Below are 7,300 nucleotides of genomic sequence, written 5' to 3'. Positions count from 1 at the left end.
CATGACACTATTATTTTTTAAAATACATTGCTTGATTCTATTAGCTAATAATATTATTTACAATTTTCTTATCTATGTTCATAAGTAAAGCAGACATATGTATATATTTTCTTATACTGTTTTCATCTGGGTTTGAAATCAAGGTTTTACTGGCTTTATAAAATTACTTAGGCAGTTTTCCCTTTTTTTCTACTTTCTGGAATAACTCATATAAAGTGTAATAGTTCTTTAATAATTTAGTAAAACTTAACTGTAAAAATGCTTTGAGTATCATAAAACATTTAATTGTATTAGTCTATTAAATTTCGATTTCTTCTTGGGCCAATTATACATTTTATGTTTTTTCTCAATATTTATATATTTTACCTAGGTTTTGTTGTTGTTATTCTCTATTTCATTGTTGTTTTCTGTGGGGTTCTTTTCGGTGAGGAAGATTAGCCCTGAGCTAACATCCATGCCCATCTTCCTCTACTTTGTATTTGGGATGCCGCCACAGCATGGCTTGATGAGCAGTGCGTAGGTTCACCCTCGGGATCTGAACCTGTGAACCTGGGCTGCTGAAGTGGAGTCTGCGAACTTAAACACTTTGCCACCAGGCCAGCCCCTGTTTTTTTTTTTTTAAGTTTATCTCTAATATCCCTTCTCCTCATTTTTTCTTTGAGTTTACTCTGTTGCCGCTTTTCTACCTTCCTTGGTTGAATTCTTAGCTCATTTGTTTTCATACTTTCTTGTTTTCTGGCAAATATATTTAAATCTTTTGAATTTTCTCTATATTCCACATTAGCTATGTTTTGATTGCCTTCTAATCACCCCCATTGGTGAGGGAGGGATTCTCCCACCCTAAATAGTATAAGGTGGCCAAACACAAGACACCTGACATTGGACATATGAGATTGACAGCAACGTACTAGTCACATATATTCACAACCCAAGAGGGGAGGACACCACACATCATAGAGGGCCACAAGGATTGTATTCAGAAACAGAGTGAACAAACAGGGGCTATGGGAGATAGGCTTTGTAGTAGCAAGAGGGTAAGGTGACCCTTGGTTCCCACAGGAGGATATGATGGGCTTGCTTGAATAATTTCATGAGCTGGCAGGGGAGCGAAACCCATTTGGTTGAGGACCAGGTGAGGTGGAGCTAATCCAGCTGATAGGGGAACTAGCCAGGTGGAGAGCCTTTCCCACTGCATCATATTTGGTGAAAGTAGGGAAACTCACAGTTAGGCCTTTTGAAGTCCTCTCAGTTTCAGATGTCATGCAGCATATAATATTGAATCTTAATTTCAGGCCTCACACCACAAGCTATATCCCAGAAAATTTGAAATGTAATGCTTTCTTTGTGTTTATAAATTTTCTCATGATTGACTCTTTAACCTAAGAGTTATTTAGTTATATATATTTGGGAATATATATATATTTGGTTTCTACACACATAGCATTTTTAAAGCTATCCTTTTACATTTTTTAACATCTAAATTTCTTTCATTATGGTCTGGAAATGTAGTTTTGTTTTCAGACTTTCTTGTTTTCTGGTAAATATAATGTCTGTCTGTGTAATGTTAAATTTTTTGAATTTTTTGAGGAATTTTCTTCCTTTATGTCATAGTCACTTTTTCTGACTGTTCCATTTGTACTTTAAAAGAATATGCATTTTCTGTTTGATGCGTGTAAAGTTCTACACCAGCTTGCTAACCTTACTTTCAATGGTTTGATATTTGCCTGTTAGGTAGTATTCTAATCTTTTAGATTCAGTGTTTTTGAATCTCTTTATTTTAAATCTAGCTCTTCTTAAGAACATCTTGCTCAATTTTTTCTCTTATCCAACCTGAACATATAGGTCTTTTGGTTAGTGAGTTTACTCATATTTATTGTGATTATTATTCTACTAGGACTTATTTCTACAATATAATTTTGTGTGTTCTCTTTATCATTATTTTTGTAGGTTTTTCTTTTCTTTATTCCCTACTGTATCAAGTAGCTCTTGAGCCCTGCTTTACATACTCTCACCCTACCTTTTATTCTAGTCTTTCCTGTAGTGATCAGCTTTACATAGGTGCAACAGCACCTTGCCTCACCTGCACCTTGTATCTCTTGCTTCTTGCTTTACCCTGCCTCACCTGCACCTTGTATCTCTTGCTTCTTGCTTTCTGCCCCTAAGGCTTAGCTGATGCAGCAGCATGGCATAGGCAGTTTATTCATGGGCAGCCTGGAAATGTGAGTTGCATCCCATGGGACAGTACACTTCCTTCTTCCAATCCTTGGGCAGGCAGACAATTGTGAGCAATATTTTCCACACCTCCTTAGAGAGTCCCGGGGGACCACTCTTCATTTGTCCACAGCTCCATAATGCATCCTTGTGTTGCTTTTTCCTCCTTTCCTTCTATTTCACTCCCCTAGTTCCCCACCCCTGCTCACTGTATTCACTTCCCCAAATAAACTATCTACGTATAAGCCTCATCTCAGATTCTGCTTTCGTTGGGATATCCAGGCTAAGGCTCCTAACTTGCTTAGAAATATGGAATTTCCTTCAGCTGGCTTGAAAGTTATATATTATATAGTTTTTTTTCCACTGATATTTAATTTATTAAAATTCTTGTTTACTGTCTTCTCAAAAATTTCCTCTCCTCCATTTATTTGGTTTTGTTTTGTTTTTTTTTCCCAGCTTTATTGAGATATAATTGACATATAACATTGTGTAAGTTTAAGGTGATGATTTGAAACACTTATATATTATGAAATGATTACCACAATAATGTTAGTTAACACATCCATCACCTCACATAATTACCTTGGTTTTTTTTGTGATGAGAATATTTAAGATCTACTCTCTTAGCAACTTTCAAGTATACAATACAATATTTTTAACTATACTCACCATGCTGTACATTAGATTCCCAGAACTTATTCATCTTAGAATTAGAAGTTTGTACCCTTTGACCAATATCTCCCTATTTTCCCCACCCCTAGCCCCTGGTAACCACCACTCTCTCTGTTTCTATCAGTCCAGCTTTTTTAGATTCTACATATAAGTGAGACCATACAGTATTTGTGTTCCTCTGTCTGCCTTATTTCACTTAGCGTAATACCCTCAAGGTCCATCCATGTTGTCACAAATGGCAGGATTTCCTTCCTCCATTTATTTGTTTCCTATTCTCAACACTCCTATTATATAGACCTCAACTTTTTTTCAAACTTCTATCTTCTGTATCTCTTACCTTTCCATCTATATTCTTCTGCCTGCTGCTTCTGGGAGAATTCTCCATCTGATCTTTAAGTTCACTAATTCATCTTCAGGTATATTGAGTTCTTTATTTCAACTTTCATGTTTTGATGCCCAATTTCTTTCACTGATTCATTCTTACAATGATTTGTGTCTGTTTTGTCTCCCTTATTTCTTTGAGGATTTTTATTATGCTTTTAAAAAAATTTTTCTTCTATCTGGTACATTAATTGCACCTCACCTAGTATGGGTTGTTCAGTTTGTCTTCTTTTACAGTGCTTGCACCTCAAAAAATTGTCACTTTCCATGCTGAAGCGGCAAAAGCCTAGGCGCTGTCTAGTACCCATCAGAGTGTGGCATTGGAGAGGGGATGCTCCTCAGAGCAGAAGGTCTCTGGTGTTAAAACTCACCCTCTGTCACTCACTCTGTTTGTTCTCCCCACCATCATCTAGGCAGCCTTGCTTTGAAATCTTCCTCTGCTTCAACCTATGGCATTACTCTTTGTCAAGAGCTGCCTCTCTGAATTGCAATCACCTATCCCATGGGAAAGTAGAAGGGGAGAGGGAGGGAAGAATGCTTAAGGGCTGCCCTTCTGCACGTGTTTTTTTTTTAATCACTAACCACCCAAGCCAGAGAGCTCTTCTCCAGCTGACTTTGATCCAGAGCACAGCCTGGCCCTCTGCTCTGGAGGCTTCCGTGCCCCTCACACCTAGGCCTAACCTCCCTCTGTCCTCCCAGGAGCTTCTCACAGTTTCAGGATCAGGTTCTAGGATTCTTCAATCTTTTTCCTTCTCTTTTGGCATCCCCAGGAGGGGGTTAGGGGAATGCCAGCACCTAGAGCTAGTTTACTCTCTTGACAGAACCAGCCAAGCACTTTCTGGATCCTCCTAACTGTATCCCAATCTTCACTTATAAAATGTGCCTGAGAAAACATGCCTGCCCAGAAATATGTTAAAGCTAAGTCTTTCACCCAGAAAGTTTTAGCTCTACAATGGTAGAAAAGGGTATTTCACAGACTTGAGGTGGGAGTATTGTGCCAAAGTGTGTAGCTTTTAGAAAGAATATAGCCAGGGCAAGAGAGTAGGATGGGCCTTGACAAGTACATATACCTCAGCCAGATTTATTGGCTTCCAGTAACCCTGTAGAAAATTTTTCATTTATTTTCCTCTTTCTTTCCTTATTTTCTTCTCCTCTCTCTCTCTTTCCTCCCATCCCCTCTCCCTCTCTCCTTCACTCCTACCCTCCCTCTTTCTGATCGTGCAAAATAATCAGAAGCTGCTTGCCCACAGCAATGTGAATCCACACAGTGGGACTCAGGTAAAAGCAGATTTGCAGCAGGAAGTTTGGTGAAAGGGCAAAGAGAAACACTTTCCTCTGTGGTCAGAGGATTATATCTAGACAACAATGACTGATCTGACTTCAAAATTAAAATGTTGCAATGTAATTTTTCCAACAACAATAGGTAACTCTTACAAGCAAAGCATTGTATGGTTCTTCTTTGTTCTTCTAATTGTAATGTCCTCTCTGATTTCTACCATTAATGTGCTTCTTGCCAGAAGCAAGCCAGATAATTGAGTAAAGACAACTGGATTAGTCGTTCCAAATTACCTATAGTCTACAAAGAAAAAAAATTACCAGAAATCTACAGTCAATTTTTTTCTCCCAAAGTGAAAATGTACAGGGAACTATTTAGAAAATGTTATTTTATTTGCATTCTACATTTATGTAAATCCACAAGAATAAATGGTTTCCAATGACATCATCCTCTCTCTTTTCTAAGTAGATAATTAACTGACTGGTACACTTTCCAAAAGAAAGATTTCACCAAATAAGGGCCTTTGTGCATGCAAATGCACAAAGCACACATTTGCTGAATAGAAAAATAAATCCAGCCCCAAAAGAGAAAGAATATACCTAAATAACTGCTTCTTAGGAATAATAATGTTTTTCATTCACTTCAAATTTTCTTATTCAGATATTCTCAATTTATTCAACAAAGAAAAATAGTTTTTAAAGATATTTGTTTGCATTTTTTAATATTTAAATTTATTACATTATGGCAAGAACCTATTTCAACCTATTAATTTGTCCTTCAAAGTATGACATAATTATTCTCTCCCCTCTTTCTATACCACTGTCACATCCTTATCGCCTGTATCAGTTACTATTGCTGCATAACAGAACACCCCAAAGCTCAGTGGCGTAAGACAATTATTTGTATTTATCATGTGTTTGTGGGCTGGCTGGGATCAGCTGAGGCTCAACTGCTCCCCAGCTCTCTCTCTCCAGGCTAGCCAAGACAGGTTCTTCTCTTGGTGATAGTAGAAGCAAGTCCAATCACACAAGTGCTTCTTGAGTCCCATTAACATTCTATCAGCCAAAGCAACTCACATAGTCAAGTCCAGAGCCAAGAGGTGGGAGATGTAGGATGGGAGAGAGAGGGAGTGAATATTTGGAACAGTAATATAAGCAACCACATCCCCTTATTCATATATTATGGCACATCAACCTCTTAGCTGCTTTTGATGATTGCAGAATCATCCTTGTCCAATGTTTCCTGTATACACTTCCCAAATTAATCTTCCTTAAACACCACTTTTATCACGTCATTCATCTGCTCTAAAATCATGAATGGGTCATGATCTTGAAATACACTGTGTCTAAAGTCTTCTTCCTGTCTTTCAAAACCCTTCATAATCTGGCCATTCTCCATTTACCCAACATACATCCTCCACTCTACTGAAGCCAGACTCTTCAATATTTTGTGAACATTCTTTACCTATTCTAATTTAAGTACCTTTGTTCATACAGTTCCTCTCACCCCAAATGCCACCTTCTCTCCCTAGTTCTAATTACATCTCCTCCACAAAGTTCCCTAGGTAATTTTCCCCAACTTGTCTCCCTTTTATTCTATTGAATCAATGTGTTACTTCTCCCAGGGGAAGATTTGTTGTTCATTTATTGATTCAACAAAGTTTTACTCAGTATTTACTAGGTGCCAAGCATTGTAGTAAGTGTTGGAGATAACACAAGGAGAAAGACCCAGTCCCTGTCCAACATGCTGGTTGACAATCTCTTAGGGAATATTAGGGTGTGCTAGAACTGCACAGGAGTGAACATAGGAGGCACAGGAGTACACAGGAGGGGCATTTAATCTTGTCTTGGGAGACTACAGAAAGACATTTGGAGAACAAGTTGTCTATGGTTAAATTTGTGTGATGAGTGAGAGTTATTCAGGTAAGAAAGGATTAGTAGAAAGCATTAAGGGGAGAAGGAACCAAAATGAGGAAAAAAGCCAGCACATTTGGAGAGCTGCCCATAATTCAGTGTGGCTGGGGCATTGAATGTGGGACAGAGAGAATAGGGAGATAAGGCTGGAGAGGAAAGCTGTGTATAAGGAATCTGAAACATACTGAGGGCAGCAGGGAAGTAGGTAGGGTGTTTAAACAGGAGCATGACATAATCAGATTAGTGTTTGAGGGTTTTTTTTAATTGAGATATAATTGAAATATAACATTATATTAGTTTCAGTCTTACAACATAATGATTCAGTATTGGTATGGATTGCTAAAGGATCACCACAAGTCTAGTTAACATCCATCAGGGTCTAGTTATCCAGCTGTAACCATACATAGCTACAATTTTTTTTCTTTTGATGAGAACTTTTAAGATCCACCATCTTGGTAACTTTCAAATATACAACACTGCATTGTCAACTACAGTCATGGTGCTGTACATTACATCCCAAGGACTTATTTATTTTACAACTAGAAGTTTGTACATTTTGACCCCCTTCACTCATTCCCCCCACCCCCACCTCTGCCTCTGGCAACAACCAATCTGTCCTCTGTATTGAGTTCAGTTTTCTTTTTTCAGATTCCACATATAAGTGAGATCATATGGTATTTGTCTTTCTCTGTCTGATTTATTTCACTTAGCGTAATGCCCTCAAGGTCCATCCATGTTGTCACAAATGGCAGGATTTCCTACTTTTTTACGGCTATATTATATATATATATTTTTTTTATTTTACATATATATATATGTAAAATAACATTTTCTTTATCCGTTCATC

This window comes from Ceratotherium simum, chromosome 1 (assembly GCF_057802395.1).
Source record: "Ceratotherium simum simum isolate JZ-2026a chromosome 1, ASM5780239v1, whole genome shotgun sequence".
Taxonomy (NCBI): Eukaryota; Metazoa; Chordata; class Mammalia; order Perissodactyla; family Rhinocerotidae; genus Ceratotherium; species Ceratotherium simum.
The sequence above is the reverse complement of the archived record's forward strand: the minus strand, read 5'-3'. Positions refer to the sequence as shown.